Raw genomic sequence first — 17,283 nt, forward strand, 5'->3', positions numbered from 1 at the left:
GTGGAAAGGCTGCTCCAGAGACTCAATCCCCAGAGTGCATCCCCAGCTATAACAACTGTCACTGGCCTCTTGCTTTGAATGAAGGAAGTGGGGAGAATGCTGGACAATCCAAACTCTCCCATCCCAAGTAAACAGGGTATAATTCAAGATTGCCAAAGTGGTGACAGTATTCAGGACAACCAGACATTAAACGAGGGTGAAGATGTTGTCCAAGGAGCACAAGCTGAGATTAAATGGACCTTTGCCTTCGAACAGATACTGGCATCACTGTTAAATGAGCCAGTTTTGGTCACATTTTTTGAGAAATGTGGGATGCACTGGGGATGTACTTGGACCTGCAAGCCCACAAACTGGCAATGACCTCAGCTGGTCAGTGTCAGTGTTGGGAGATGAATTGGGCACCCAGTATTCCAGCTAGGTGCCCATCCATCAATGGTAAGCAGGGAGGTCCAAAGCAACCGCACGTTGGCTCATGAGCTGCCTGTCGTCTTTGTGGGCTCCTCTCAGGGCACTCCGGATGACGCCTATAGCTCCTCCGCCCCTCTACCAGTGACTGTGGCATCTGATGAGGCTGTGGCAACTGGGTAGATGCCATTCGTGCCACTGGCCACTCCCTCCCAGGCAGGGCCAGCACAGGCTCCACGGGCCAGAGGATGACCGCTAAGGTCATCAAGGCCAACAAGACAACAGAATGAGCAGGTTGTCTCCAATGCCAGTGCCAGCGAGGGGGGAGCACTTAGATGTAGCACCTGCAAACGTAAATGTAAAGCACCTTAAGCACAAGACGGCCTTATCACGGGTGATATTTTGATCCCCCATTTTGCTTTAACTTTTTTAAAGGTGTGATTAAGAACACCGGTTAATGTTCATTTCAGCAATCTTTCACATTCACAATTAAATGAGATGTTATTTTGAGCTATTGGCCGCTGTATGCTTCATTTGTTCTGTAGGTGCAGAGAAGGCCATTATGTAACGATAGACATGTGTCACCTTAAACTTTATTGACAGGCACAGAGTGTATGTTGTTGGTCAAGGAAATGGTCCTGTCAGGGATCGAGTATGGAGCCTGCAGCCCTGGTATGTGGTGGTAAGTTGTTACTTGGTAGGTGCTGATTCTTATTTGGTAGGCCAGCTGAAGGAGCGTTGGATCAAAGCATCCCAGGTGTCCCTGCACCCCTAGGTTACCCAGGTCTGCGTCTATGCCTTCAGCGTTCTCCTCACCATGCTCATCCTCAGACTCACTACTGGACTCATCATCTGTGGCCTGCACAGCTGCATCAACATCCTCTTCCTCCACTGGATCCCCCCTTACCAGTGCCAGACTGTGGAGAGCGCAGCATGTAACCACTATCAGTGACACATGATCTGGGAGGTATTGCAGTGGCCCCCCAAATGCTCCAGGCATCAGAAGCGCATCTTGAGAAAATCTATGGTTCTCTCTACCACCACCCTTGTGGAGGCATGACTCCTGTTGTACTGTTGCTCGGCCTTTGTTCTTTGGTGGCGGAGAGGTGTCATGAGCTGCCTTTTGAGGGTATAGCCTTTGTCACCCAGCAGCCATTCATCCAGTCAGGGTGGAGCACTGAAGAGCCTCAGCATCTGGGAGTGCCTCAGGATATAAGCGTCATGGGATCTGCCTGGGTACCTTGCACAAACTAGCAGAATCTGCATCTTGTGGTCACACAATATCTGCACATTCATGGAGCGGAATCCTTTCCTGTTGACAAAAGCACCCGGCTGACCCGCTGGCAACTTGATGGCCACATGTGTGCAGTTGATTGCACCGTGAATACAGGGGAATCCAGCAATCGCTGCAAAGCCTCTGGCTCGCTCTGCCTGGCTGGTCTCGTCCATACGGTAATGAATGAAAGTCAATGTACACCTGAGCAGAGCTTCTGTCACCAACTTGACACAACTGTGGACAGCTGATTGGGAGACTCCACACAGTTCTCCTACTGAACCCTGGAAAGAACCGGAGGCATAGAAGTTGAGGGTCACTGTGACCCTCAGTGCCACTGGCATGGGGTGTCCACCCACACAGTCAGAGCTGATCTCAAGCCCGATCCTCTGACAAACAGAAGTCACTGTCTCCCTTGAGAGATTGGGCCTCCTTCGGTATTGCACCTCGGGCATATTGAGGTAGCTGCATCGCAGCCTGTATACCCTGGCAGCAGGATAGTGGCATCTTCTGTAGCCCCTTCTGCTTTGGACTACCAGCTGGCCCTGCACCCCTTGTGCCTGAGCCTCTCCTCCCACAGGTCGCTCCCCTGGTAGCTGCATAGGGACATCTGGTCTCCTCCCCCTTCTGCCCCTCTCTTCCTCCTCAGAGGAGGTCCCACCAACAGAGGCCGCAATCCCCATCACCAGGGCCCTCACGGTCTGAATCCTCTAGGGCCCTGGAAGACACAAATGAATCCTGAAATGAAGCCTAGAAATGCTCAGAATGCAGCTCTGAAGCGAGATGAAACTGTCCAGTTCACAAAATCAACCAGCAGCACATGATCTCCAGAACTCCTCACAACTCATATTGACAATGCTGCCTACCCTTTTTTTCCCACCTGTGGATGAGGTTTTGCAAATTTTGGCCTGCTCACCTGCCCGTTTTGCCCGTTGGACAGCTGAAAATTCACACGGGCTATGTAAACCCAGAGACAATTGGTGTGTCAAAGGCCTTAACAAGCCTCTTAATTAATGGCAGGCATGCTTCCATCTCCCTCACCCGCCTGCCTAGTGCAATATCGCGAGAGTGCATGTTGACATTGGAGCACTCAGCCAACATCAACACGTGTCATTTCACGCTTGAGTGGGTCAGGCACACGCCTGCCTGCCACTTGAAAATTTCTGCCCAATATTCATTGACATCTATTAATGATTATAGGTATCGCAATATAAATAATAAACAGTAGGCCATTATTACTAATCATGTAACATGATGCAGCATGGTAAAATTGCATTCCTACTTGTGTATATTACATATACTCTAAAGCAGGTCCCCAAAACATCCAGATCAAGAACAATTATTAGAAAACTGGACTAGCAAATTTTGAACTCAATCACTTTGCCTGGAATCAAAGAGAATCAAGGCTGCTTAAAGAAATAAATCTCCACTCCTCCCACCAATCTGGGCATTAGGTGCTCAGTGGATGTAAAAGATCCTGTAGAACTATTTGAAGAAGAGCAGATGAGTTCTCCTGGTGTTGTGGCCAGCATTTATTCCTCAGGCAATACCAGCAAAACAGATTGATTGGTTATTTATCTCAAATACTTAATTTGCTGTTTGTGGAATTTTGCTGTACACAAGTTATCTACTGTGTTTGTCGACATAACAACAGTGGCTACACTCCAAAAATAACTCATTGGCTGTGGAGGAATTTAGGATGTCCTGAGGAAATGAACAATGTAATATAAATACAAGTTCTTTCCTTTCTTTCAGTTGATTTTTCAAAAGATTCATTATCATGGTTATGAGCTCAGGCCAGTTGAGCAGTTTAGCCCGAAAGAAACTCTGTGATAAAGATACTTGGAAGAAGTTGGGCAGCTATCAACCATCAGGATTAAACATCATTTCTATTACCCTAACTGCTAATTGGTTCATTAGTAGACACAACTAAAACCCTCTCCTGAATACAGGAAAGCAATCTTTGGCCAAGGATTAAGTATGAATTATTTGCAAATGATATGCATTTTAGGCCATTGTACGGGTATAAAGACAATATAGGGCACTTCATATATATGGCACAGATCACCTCTTTGCATCCCACACTGCCACAGATTTTATTAATCTTAAAATCTAAATAAATGACAGAATTTTCATACAAATGAATATTATTTGCAATCATAAATTCTATAATTTAAAAATAATTATAGTATACGAACTTTAATATCTATTATTTGCTAATTACAAGTTACAAGGTTTCCAGACAAAGTATTCACCATCTATGCTCTCTGACCTGTCTTCCAAGACTGTATAATCTTGTATACAGTCCTTATTGTGTTAACCTGCCATTTATTTTCAATTACCTTTTTATAAGCTTTCTCTTCTTTCCTGTGCCTATAATACCTGCTGTGCATTCTTGACATTTCCAGTGTCTTTGGTGTGGATATTAACAGGCGCAAGTTAATTGGGTAAGGGGCTAGAGTTTTGGATGGGAAGCCTGGAAGTTGCTGTTTCCTTGCATGCTGTGGTGTTTTAACTGTGGACTGCACAACTTGTGCCTTTTGCCCTTAGAAGCATAGGTACATTTTCCGGCCTGTCATGGTGGGACCCGCCGCAGGAGATTTAGCGGCCCAGCCAAAAGTCCATTGACTTTCAGTAGGACTGGACGACCCCAGTGCCGGGTGGGGCTGGAAAATCCGCCCACCTCCCCCTCATATAGTGCCTTGAGTCTGTTCCACCAATCAGTGAGATCATGGCTGATCTGGGGCCTAACGGCATATACCTGCCTTTGCAGCCATACACCTTAATACTTCTGGTTAACAAAAATCTATCAAACACAGATTTAAAATTAACCACTGACTCAGCATCAACTGTTATTTGTGGAAGAGAGTTCCAAACTTATACCACCCTTTGTATGTAGAAGTGTTTCCTAATTTCACCCCTGAAAGACCTGGCTCTGATATTAAGGCTATATCCCTAATCCTAAAGTCCCCAGCAAGTGGAAATAATTTCTCTCTATCTATTCTATCAGTTCTCTTTAATATCTTGAAAACTTCAATCAAAACACCCCTTAACATTCCAGGGAATACAATAATAGCTTGTGTCATTGCTCCTTCTAATTTAATGCTTTGAGTCTAGATTTCATTCTGGTAGACCCACACTACACCCTCTCCAAGGTCAATACACCTTTCCTAATGTGTGGTGCACAGAACTGCTCACAATACTCCAGGCGTGGTCTAATCAAAGTTTTGTAGAGCCATAGCAAACTCTGCCGCTTGTATCCTAGTCCTCTGGATTTAAAGGCCAGCACTTCATTACCCTTTCTGAATATTTTCTGCATCTGACCATGACGTTTTAATGATCTGTGTACCTGGACCCCCAAGACTCTTTGGACATCCACTGTTTCTAGCTTTTCACCAGTTAGAGTGTCATCTGTTCTATCTTTTCTAGGTCCAAAGTGAATGATTTTACATTATCCTACATAAAAATTGATTTGGACCAGTTTTGTCTATTTGTTAATCTACTAAACCTCCCCACCTCTCTATCTCACTCTCCTCCTTTAAGACGCTCCTTAAAACCTACCCCTTGGACCAAGATTTATTTATGTGACTTAAATGTTATATTTTGTTTTATAATGTTCCTGTGAAGCACATGTTTTATTATAAACCCAAACAGAATTACCTGGAAAAAGTCAGCAGGTCTGGCAGCATCGGCGGAGAAGAAAAGAGTTGACGTTTCGAGTCCTCATGACCCTTCGACAGAACTTGAGTTCGAGTCCAGGAAAGAGTTGAAATATAAGCTGGTTTAAGGTGTGTGGGGGGGGGGGGTGGCGGAGAGAGAGAGAGAGAGAGAAGTGGAGGGGGGGGTGTGGTTGTAGGGACAAACAGGCAGTGATAGAAGCAGATCATCAAAAGATGTCAACAACAATAGAACAAAAGAACACAAAGGTGTTAAAATTGGTGATATTATCTAAACGAATGTGCTAATTAAGAATGGATGGTAGGGCACTCAAGGTATAGCTCTGTTGGGGGTGGGGAGAGCATAAAAGATTTTAAGATTTTTAAAAATAATGGAAATAGGTGGGAAAAGAAAAATCTATATAATTTATTGGAAAAAAAAGGAAGGGGGAAACCGAAAGTGGGTGGGGATGGGGGAGGGAGCTCACGACCTAAAGTTGTTAAATTCAATATTCAGTCCGGAAGGCTGTAAAGTGCCTAGTCGGAAGATGAGGTGTTGTTCCTCCAGTTTGTGTTGGGCTTCACTGGAACAATGCAGCAAGCCAAGGACAGACATGTGGGCAAGAGAGCAGGGTGGAGTGTTAAAATGGCAAGCGACAGGGAGGTTTGGGTCATTCTTGTGGACAGACCGCAGGTGTTCTGCAAAGCGGTCGCCCAGTTTACGTTTGGTCTCTCCAATGTAGAGGAGACCACATTGGGAGCAACGAATGCAGTAGACTAAGTTGGGGGAAATGCAAGTGAAATGCTGCTTCACTTGAAAGGAGTGTTTGGGCCCTTGGACGGTGAGGAGAGAGGAAGTGAAGGGGCAGGTGTTGCATCTTTTGCGTGGGCATGGGGTGGTGCCATAGGAGGGGGTTGAGGAGTAGGGGGTGATGGAGGAGTGGACCAGGGTGTCCCGGAGGGAGCGATCCCTACGGAATGCCAATAGGTGGGGTGAAGGGAAGATGTGTTTGGTAGTGGCATCATGCTGGAGTTGGCGGAAATGGCGGAGAATGATCCTTTGAATGCGGAGGCTGGTGGGGTGATAAGTGAGGACAAGGGGGATCCTATCATGTTTCTGGGAGGGAGGAGAAGGCGTGAGGGCGATGCGCGGGAGATGGGCCGGACACGGTTGAGGGCCCTGTCAACGACCGTGGGTGGAAAACCTCGGTTAAGGAAGAAGGAGGACATGTCAGAGGAACTGTTTTTGAAGGTGGCATCATCAGAACAGATGCGACGGAGGCGAAGGAACTGAGAGAATGGGACGGAGTCCTTACAGGAAGCGGGGTGTGAGGAGCTGTAGTCGAGGTAGCTGTGGGAGTCGGTGGGTTTGTAATGGATATTGGTGGACAGTCTATCACCAGAGATTGAGACAGAGAGGTCAAGGAAGGGAAGGGAAGTGTCAGAGATGGACCACGTGAAAATGATGGAGGGGTGGAGATTGGAAGCAAAATTAATAAATTTTTCCAAGTCCCGACGAGAGCATGAAGCGGCACCGAAGTAATCATCGATGTACCGGAGAAAGAGTTGTGGAAGGGGGCCGGAGTAGGACTGGAACAAGGAATGTTCCACATACCCCATAAAGAGACAGGCATAGCTGGGATCCATGCGGGTACCCATAGCCACACCTTTTATTTGGAGGAAGTGAGAGGAGTTGAAGGAGAAATTGTTCAGCGTGAGAACAAGTTCAGCCACACGGAGGAGAGTAGTGGTGAATGGGGATTGTTCGGGCCTCTGTTCGAGGAAGAAGCTAAGGGCCCTCAGACCATCCTGGTGGGGGATGGAGGTGTAGATGGATTGGACGTCCATGGCGAAGAGGAAGCGGTTGGGGCCAGGGAACTGGAAATTGTTGATGTGACGTAAGGTGTCAGAGGAATCACGGATGTAGGTGGGAAGGGACTGGACAAGGGAGAGAGAAGGGAGTCAAGATAATGAGAAATGAGTTCTGTGGGGCAGGAGCAAGCTGAGACGATCGGTCTACCGGGGCAGTTCTGTTTGTGGATTTTGGGTAGGAGATAGAAGCGGGCCGTCCGAGGTTGGGCGACTATCAGGTTGGAAGCTGTGGGAGGGAGATCCCCAGAGGAGATGAGGTCAGTGACAGTCCTGGAAACAATGGCTTGATGTTCAGCGGTGGGGTCATGGTCCTGGGAGAGGTAGGAGGAAGTGTCTGAACATCAAGCCATTGTTTCCAGGACTGTCACTGACCTCATCTCCTCTGGGGATCTTCCTCCCACAGCTTCCAACCTGATAGTCGCCCAACCTCGGACGGCCCGCTTCTATCTCCTACCCAAAATCCACAAACAGAACTGCCCCGGTAGACCGATCGTCTCAGCTTGCTCCTGCCCCACAGAACTCATTTCTCGTTATCTTGACTCCCTTCTCTCTCCCCTTGTCCAGTCCCTTCCCACCTACATCCGTGATTCCTCTGACACCTTACATCACATCAACAATTTCCAGTTCCCTGGCCCCAACCGCTTCCTCTTTGCCATGGACATCCAATCCCTCTACACCTCCATCCCCCACCAGGATGGTCTGAGGGCCCTTAGCTTCTTCCTCGAACAGAGGCCCGAACAATCCCCATTCACCACTACTCTCCTCCGTCTGGCTGAACTTGTTCTCACGCTGAACAATTTCTCCTTCAACTCCTCTCACTTCCTCCAAATAAAAGGTGTGGCTATGGGTACCCGCATGGATCCCAGCTATTCCTGTCTCTTTATGGGGTATGTGGAACATTCCTTGTTCCAGTCCCACTCCGGCCCCCTTCCACAACTCTTTCTCTGGTACATCGATGATTACTTCGGTGCCGCTTCATGCTCTCGTCGGGACTTGAAAAAACTTATTAATTTTGCTTCCAATCTCCACCCCTCCATCGTTTTCACGTGGTCCATCTCTGACACTTCCCTTCCCTTCCTTGACCTCTCTGTCTCAATCTCTGGTGATAGACTGTCCACCAATATCCATTACAAACCCACCGACTCCCACAGCTACCTCGACTACAGCGCCTCACACCCCGCTTCCTGTAAGGACTCCATCCCATTCTCTCAGTTCCTTCGCCTCCGTCGCATCTGTTCTGATGATGCCACCTTCAAAAACAGTTCCTCTGACATGTCCTCCTTCTTCCTTAACCGAGGTTTTCCACCCATGGTCGTTGACAGGGCCCTCAACCGTGTCCGGCCCATCTCCCGCGCATCGCCCTCACGCCTTCTCCTCCCTCCCAGAAACATGATAGGATCCCCCTTGTCCTCACTTATCACCCCACCAGCCTCCGCATTCAAAGGATCATTCTCCGCCATTTCCGCCAACTTCAGCATGATGCCACTACCAAACACATCTTCCCTTCACCCCACCTATTGGCATTCCGTAGGGATCGCTCCCTCCGGGACACCCTGGTCCACTCCTCCATCACCCCCTACTCCTCAACCCCCTCCTATGGCACCACCCCATGCCCACGCAAAAGATGCAACACCTGCCCCTTCACTTCCTCTCTCCTCACCGTCCAAGGGCCCAAACACTCCTTTCAAGTGAAGCAGCATTTCACTTGCATTTCCCCCAACTTAGTCTACTGCATTCGTTGCTCCCAATGTGGTCTCCTCTACATTGGAGAGACCAAACGTAAACTGGGCGACCGCTTTGCAGAACACCTGCGGTCTGTCCACAAGAATGACCCAAACCTCCCTGTCGCTTGCCATTTTAACACTCCACCCTGCTCTCTTGCCCACATGTCTGTCCTTGGCTTGCTTCATTGTTCCAGTGAAGCCCAACACAAACTGGAGGGACAACACCTCATCTTCCGACTAGGCACTTTACAGCCTTCCGGACTGAATATTGAATTTAACAACTTTAGGTCGTGAGCTCCCTCCCCCATCCCCACCCACTTTCGGTTTCCCCCTTCCTTTTTTTTCCAATAAATTATATAGATTTTTCTTTTCCCACCTATTTCCATTATTTTTAAAAATTTTAAAATCTTTTATGCTCTCCCCACCCCCACTAGAGCTATTCCTTGAGCGCCCTACCATCCATTCTTAATTAGCACATCCGTTTAGATAATATCACCAACTTTAACACCTATGTGTTCTTTTGTTCTATTGTTGTTGACATCTTTTGATGATCTGCTTCTATCACTGCCTGTTTGTCCCTACAACCACAACCCCCTCCACTTCTCTCTCTCTCTCTCCCTCCGCCCGCCCCCCCCCCCCCCCCCCCCCCCCCCCCCCCCACCCCCACCCCCCCACACACACACACCTTAAACCAGCTTATATTTCAACTCTTTCTTGGACTCGAACTCAAGTTCTGTCGAAGGGTCATGAGGACTCGAAACGTCAACTCTTTTCTTCTCCGCCGATGCTGCCAGACCTGCTGAGTTTTTCCAGGTAATTCTGTTTTGGTTTTGGATTTCCAGCATCCGCAGTTTTTTTGTTTTTATCTACACTTTTTATTATGTTTATCTTCAATTCCATAAGCATCAACTTCAACTAATAGTCTCTTCTGAGGGACTTTATCAAATGTCTTCTGGAAGTCACCTTTACAAAATATTCAATCAGATTCATCAGGCATGACTTTACCTTTTTGGGGCTGTGAGTAATGTTTAGACATTAACTCCAATGGAGAGAGAAAAAAATCATTGGGATAGACATCCCCAACTCATTGGTAAAATGTTTGTGAGGAAGCCATTTGCATCCTTGGTTGTAATTAATGCACAGTCTACAAAACATGCAAGAAAAATATTTGGGAAAATAGGAGCAATTTGCCCTCTTCTTGTTGTCAGCAGCAAAGCACGTGTGTTCATCACTGACCACAAAGAAAGTCTTGCTGGGAGATCTAGCAATCTCTCTGGGGAGAATGTCATCTCTATCTCCACGCAATGGTACTGCAACTGATTGCCATGGGGAATTCATAGGTTGGAGCTGGAGTGATGACATCAGACTGTCCAAGCAGCCAATCACATTAAAGGATTTTCACAGATACCCAACCAGGAAACTAAAAGCAGTAAAATAAAACCGCTCTTAAAAATTTCTACATAGAGGAAATCAAAGATTGAGACATACACATGGCGTGAAGGCAGAAGCTAAAATATTCTGATTTTAAAAAATTATCATAAATAAAAGCTTAAAAATCTACTAATTGATCACTTAACATGATTCCACATTTATAAAATTATTTTTTCAGGGCCAGTTCTGTTGTTTATCAAATTTTAGTAATCATATCGCTATTTAAAAACATAGATCTGATTGAATAAGGTGTAACTTTTTAAAGAGCTTCAAACAGCAATACAGAGGCAGGAAAGTTGAATTGCTCACTGAAGTCCACAACACAGCCTGAATGGCAGACCACAACTTCAGGATTTCTGCGCTAATCTGTGCATGCCCAACATCCCAAAATTGTGGTCAGTTTCAGAGGGTTAATTAAGGAGAATATCGACTGTCAGATGCCAACAATCCTGCTGCCACCCCTCCCGTGGCCCTGCTTAATCCAGCTTATTCTATTTGCATCATGCTTCTAGTACCAACTGCTGACATCACAAATTCCCACCCATTAGGTTCTCTTTTCAAGTCTTCTGCTAATCGTTTGCCATGCCCTAACATCTCTTCTGTATTCCATTTTGTTGTCCTTGAGATCTAAGTGGCCTATCATTTGTAACAAACCATTTGTAAATTGTGTTTTTATACCTCAGTATATTTTGAAAACCTTAAGAGAAGCCTGAAATCTTTAGCCAAATGTTCAGGACATAAAGCATAGATGAACAAAGAACATGAGTTGTTTTGCAAAGCAACTTAAATATGAACAACAGATAACAAACCCAAACAAGGGTTATTGTGTGTTGAAGAAAAATACAATGTTTCCACTGATGTCAGTGAGCCCAGCGAATGATTATTGTGATGCAACAATAAAATAAGGACGAGATGTAATTAGAACTGTACGTGGTTATCATTTGGAAATGTAATAAGGCAGCTCTGCCAGTCATTTTGTCTTCTGGAATTTTTAATTTTTGTTGTTGTTACTTCAGATCGGGTTTGAATGGAATGATACATTCCACAATGTTCAGCACCATTCACGATTCCTCAGATATTGAAGCAGTTTGTGCCCATATGCAGCAAGGCCTGAGCAACATTCAGGCTTATGCTGATAATGGTAAGTAACATTTGCGCTACACAGGTGCCAGATAATGACTGTCTCCAACAAGAGAGAATCCAACCATCTCCCCTTGACATTCAATTGCATTATCATCGCTAAATCCCCTACTATCAGCATTCTGGGGGTTACCAATGGCCAGAAACTGAACTGGACCAGCCATATAAATACTGTGCCTATAAGAGCAGGTCAGAGGCTGGGAATTCTGCGGAGAGTAGGTCACCTCCTGACTGCCCAAAGCCTGTCCACCATCTACAAGGGACACTCAGGAATGTGATGGAATACTCTGCATTTGCCTGGATGACTGCAACCCCAACAACACTCAAGAAGCTCGATGCCATACAGGTCAAAGCAACCTGCTTGATTGGCACCCCATCTACCACCTTCGACAGACACTCCCTCCACCACTAATGCACAATGGTAGTAGTATGTATCATCAACAAGATGCACTGCAGCAACTCACCAAGGCTCCTTTGATAGCACCTTCCAAACCCACGACCTCTACCACCTAGAAGGGCAAGGGCAGTAGATGCACGGGAACACCTCCACCTCCAAGTTCCCTTCTGTTGTAATATACCTTTAAGGGATATCAGCATGACATTACTAGAAGGGAATGTGTCCTAGTCTTAGTTTCACTTTTACTTTGAGCAGAGCATAGCACACAGCTCTGAAGTCTTCAAGCTTTATCCCTATGTATAACTGTTCTCATGTGCCTAGTCTTAATAAATGAACCCATGATGTGTTTACTCAATCCCTTATGAGCGACTTTTATACCATTGTAATAACACAACACCCTCCAAACCATACACCATCCTGACTTGGAACTATACTGCCGTCCCTTCACTGTTGCTGGGTCAAAATCCTGGGACTCCCTTCCTAACAGCACTGTGGGTGTACCTACACCAAGTGGACTGCAGTGCTTCAAGAAGGCAGCTCAACACCTTCTCAAGGGCAGTTAGGGATAGGAAATAAATGCTGGCCTAGCCATCAACAGCCTCACCCCATGAAAGAATATTTAAAAAATGGATTTTTTTACTAATATGTTTATCAATTAGCAGATCTTTTGCAGCATAGCTCACAGAAAATTAAAGGATGCAATGCTACAGTGGGCGAGGTTTTTTGGAGTTTTAGGGTATAGGAGAATTTGAGAGTGTGGGAACGCAATAGCAAGTGGTGTGGTGGGAGAGCATCATAGGAGCTTTTGGATTTTGGAGGATTTACAGAGAACGAGAGTGAGAGTACAGAGAAGGATTGGGATGTTATGTCTTTTGGTTCCCAGAAGTTCAAAACAATCACATTTTTAGACACAAATGCTGGAGCTTCCTTTCAATATATTTCTTACATCTCACAATACGCTGTGAAATACATTGTAGTTTCCATACACAGACTGTAGTTCAGCAGTGAGTAACATGGCACTCTGGACATACATGTAGACCTACACAATACAATATAGTTCCTAAATCATATTGGAATAATATAACAAAATAGCTGGAACATTCTCTAATTCTATATCCACCCACCCACCCACCCACTTGCCAATACATTTATTGGGCGTAATTGTCCCAGATTTGCGTGAAGTGCAGTTGCAGGTGGGGAAAAGGACGTTTTACCTGCTGACCACAATAGCAGCTTTTCACGCCATATCGTCAGTTTCCTGCCTCATTAATTATGCAGCCACAGGGAACAAGCCATCTCACTGACGGAGGCCTCTGAATCGCCCACCACGCCGTTCCCTCACTCCTGGTGCCATATCTAAACAGCAGCTGCCCACACAGTTTTCAATGCTTGCAGCCCAGGACTGCTCCAATGAAGACATGACCCTGAACAGTTCAGTGACCCATCACTGGAATGCCTTTTGGAGGCCCACCATGATGTCCTACATCCACGCTCTGGCTGGAGGAGGTCCAGCAATCTCACCACTCCAGCTTAGGAGGCAGTAGCAGAAGTGGTCAATGCCAATGCTGCACAAAGGAGATTAGGCATCCAGTGCAGAAAGAGGATGACTGATCTTATCTGTGCCACCAGGGTAAGGCAATCTTCTCATCACTCTAAACTCACACACTCACAAGGCCATCACACTTTCACTGGCATCTCACTCACTGCCAGCTCAAGGGGCATCACTCACTCACACATACCTTCACTTATCCATCTGGTTTCATCACCTATGGAGACTGCCTTCTCAGCCTCGCCATCTTGAGGCTACTTGCACAGGCCAACATGTGCCTCTACACACAAACTGGGAGACGCCCCTTCCCCAGGAAAGCCCTTTCCCTCCCTGCAGCCTCTTCCCTTGCCTGAGGCTATTTCTTCCCCTTCCCGAAAAACGCCCTAGCCCTGCAGTCATTGAAAAGCCACCCCTGCCTTATGGCTGGTCTGGTAGGTAGAGACCTGCCCGTGAGCTCCCCTAAAAGTGATGTGATGCTGCTTGCCTGGCACTGATGACTGCAAGTGCTGCATGAAGCAAGGTAGGCAAACAAACCTCAAAGTCCTGAGCAAAGTGCAGCTCGCCAGGTGCACGTTGGTTACGTACAGTTGTGAAATACGTCAGAGTTTTACCTAGATGATCCAGCATGGGGGGATGATTCTGGTGGGTAGGGCTTATACTGATATGCAGATTTATGAAAATGAAGTTCCTACGTTCAGTGGAGGGAAACGTGGTCCACCATTGATGGGTGGAGTAGATGATTGCAAACATGTTTCATGATGGTGTGAAACCAATTTTTGGTCTTCCCGCCATATTATCTACTCATGTCCGCCATGATGCCTGTGCCAATGGGCACGGAAAATTCTGCCGATCATACCTCAGGTTGTGAAGAAATTCATCATACTTTGGGCATCACGCTAAAAAACAAAGGAGCACAGTCATTTCATGCTGAAGTCAATTGCAGGTTCTTTGTTTTTGTTAAGGTAAGTTTGCAGATTGACTTGGAGCCAGGGATTTGCATGCACTCACGAACAGCAATTAAACTGTAACAAATCTCAGGTTTGTGCTTATTTATAGCAATTTGACTTCCTGTACTAACATAGACTAGTCTGGTTTAACACAGCTTCACTATATCAGCTGAAATGTATATTATAAAAAATGATGATCTGATGTTGGAAAACAGCTTAACATTTGATTTGCCAGAATTATGGGAGATCTACTTGTTACAATCCCTGTAGAGACCAGTAACTTTTAATAAGAAATTTGAACTTCCACTTAATAGCTTGACGGATGATACAAGAAGGTTTCACGTTTTAAGACTTTTACTGTACAAGCAAACTAGGAGCAACATTAACTAAACATTATTTGCGTACGTAGCTTATACTTTAAACTACCAAACAGAACTTCCCCCTTCTACTTCTAATTTAACTGAAAATCCCACTTCATAATTATACTTTACACTGTCCCGGATGTAGACATGCAATTCTCCCAGAATCAGTCCAAAGTCATTCTTAGCTCCCAAGGATGTACTTCCGTTCTTTTCCTTTCCCAACCTGGCAACTTTTAACCTCAGAACCATTATTCACAGTGAGGGTCTTCTCTGTAGTTTCTCCCTCTAGCTCAAGCTAGGTGAATCTTACAGCTTTTTTTTAAATCTTCATGAATTTAGTCTTATCAATCTGAAAGCGAACTCTCACTGGCATTCCCTCTTTTTGCCTCTAGCTGCCTTCTGCCTCCTGAATCCCTGCAGACTGGCTTGTCTAGAGGATTCAGTGATATTTTAGGAAAGTTTGCAACCCGGTTCTTTAATGGTTTCCTAAGGACTCTCCCCCTCTTAGAGCCCATCTCCATGGCAACATGAATCACATGGACCTTGTATCCAGGTAGAAATTGCTGATTAGCTATTCTTTAGATACCAACTCAAATTTATCTTGCAAGCAAATGGACAATTTAAAGTACAACCATTTAAAACTCAGCATTCCCAAAACCTGCCTGGGACTTTGGAGACTAGCAGCCTAGCCACTGTAAATACAGGTGTTGCTGCTATTGTCTCCACATGTGAACACCTTACACCACCTTTCCAGCAAGACAATCCGGACCTCCCTTTACTCTTAACAGCCACGTCACCCAGGCCTGTTGTCAGGCAGACTTCAGAACAGGTCACATGACCCATTTCAGTTTACCCTAAATTGAAGACATAGTCCCAAAATGTAACAATCTTATAAACTTCATATTTTTTATGTACTTGAATGTCACATGTGACATATTAAAGTCTTGCATATTGTGCACATTGTTGGTAAGTGTACCACTTCCTGCAATGTTTCCCTGTCACATTATTACAACTTTTTCCATCACGCTTGCCTGTCAGGCTTAAAGTTACTTAGCTGAGTCTCCCTTGATGCACACCAAAATTCTCAGCTTGAAGATGGTTAGCAATCTTGAAAAAAAACTCAGGCATTTTTCATGCTTTTAAATAAAAGTTAAATGAATTAATGTGCAGCTGCAATGCACTACTTGAATAAAGCTTCTTCTAATAAAAGTTATATATGTACGCAGGCATTGAGCATGGAGTTTGTCTCAAAGCAAAGATCAAAGTCTACCAGGTAATGGTTCTCATATCATTTCCGAATGGCTGTGAGGCATGGATAAACTGCTGGTGTCACTTAAAGCAATTAGATGCATTCCACATTCACTGCTTAATGTCTGTCTGTAACATCACGTGGTAGCACAAAATCCCTAACCCTGAAGTTCTTGCAAGGTACCACACAGCTGGTATTGAGAGCATGATCATCAGAGTTCAGCTTCATTCGATTGGCCACGTAATTTGCATGGAGGATTCTCGCATACCAAAGCTAGCTGAGCATGGAACCCAACCCTTGGACATCCCAAACTCAGATAAAAAGATATTCTGAAAGCCAGTCTTGGAGCCTGTAAGTTGGACCTTGCTACATGGGAGAAAAAAAAACCCTAAACGTATCCAAATGGAGAAATCTCTGTCATCAAGCAATCTCAACATTTGAGAAGAACAGTCAGCTTCCTACAGGACAGCAAGCCCCAAAGCCAGTGCCTCCAACAGTGACTTCATATAGAATATTTAAATTTGAATCTGCAAATCAAGATTTGGTTTAACATCACATATGAGATGACACCGACCCAGACAGCGGACAATTATCCTCCTTGCTGAAGACTCATCCGTTGAAGTGATGGGATAATCCATCAAATGCAAAACACATATAATAAACTCAGCACTGACTGCCTAATCCTTGCCCAATCTGCCATCTAAAATGCATTAATAATTAAATTATCCAAGGGAAAAATATATAGCTATATTCTGCTACTGAAGTTCATGTGCTGCTACTATAAAAATATTTTATAATTAAATTCCTTTCCTCCAGTACATCTAAGTCATGTGTCCCAGCAGATCAAAGTCGTATATTGTCACAGTCTTTCGGAAAATGGAATTCAATGTCATAAATGCATATCTCTTTCTAAAAAACATTAGTTAGCCTTTTTTTTATATACATTTCACATATCTAAAATAATCACTGGATGTACATATAACTGTGGTCTACATAAATAATGTCAGCAAAATTTTCTAAATGACTGTGAAATTGAAAATGTTTGGTTCAAATCATGTCTGATGGAAAATATGATCCAATTGCTTTATTTTAAGCAGACAATAAAGCCCCGAGCTATGGCCCAATTTGAGGAAACAAAACTCCAGAAAGCAAAAATGTAAGGCAAAACTCAGGAGATCAAAAATGTTCTTCAAATAAAAAATAAAATTTGAAGTGAGAATGATCACAAGACAGGAAAATTCAACCACGACTGTGCATGTGTGGAAAATATGTCACTGA

This window comes from Carcharodon carcharias, chromosome 12 (genome assembly GCF_017639515.1).
Source record: "Carcharodon carcharias isolate sCarCar2 chromosome 12, sCarCar2.pri, whole genome shotgun sequence".
Lineage (NCBI taxonomy): Eukaryota > Metazoa > Chordata > Chondrichthyes > Lamniformes > Lamnidae > Carcharodon > Carcharodon carcharias.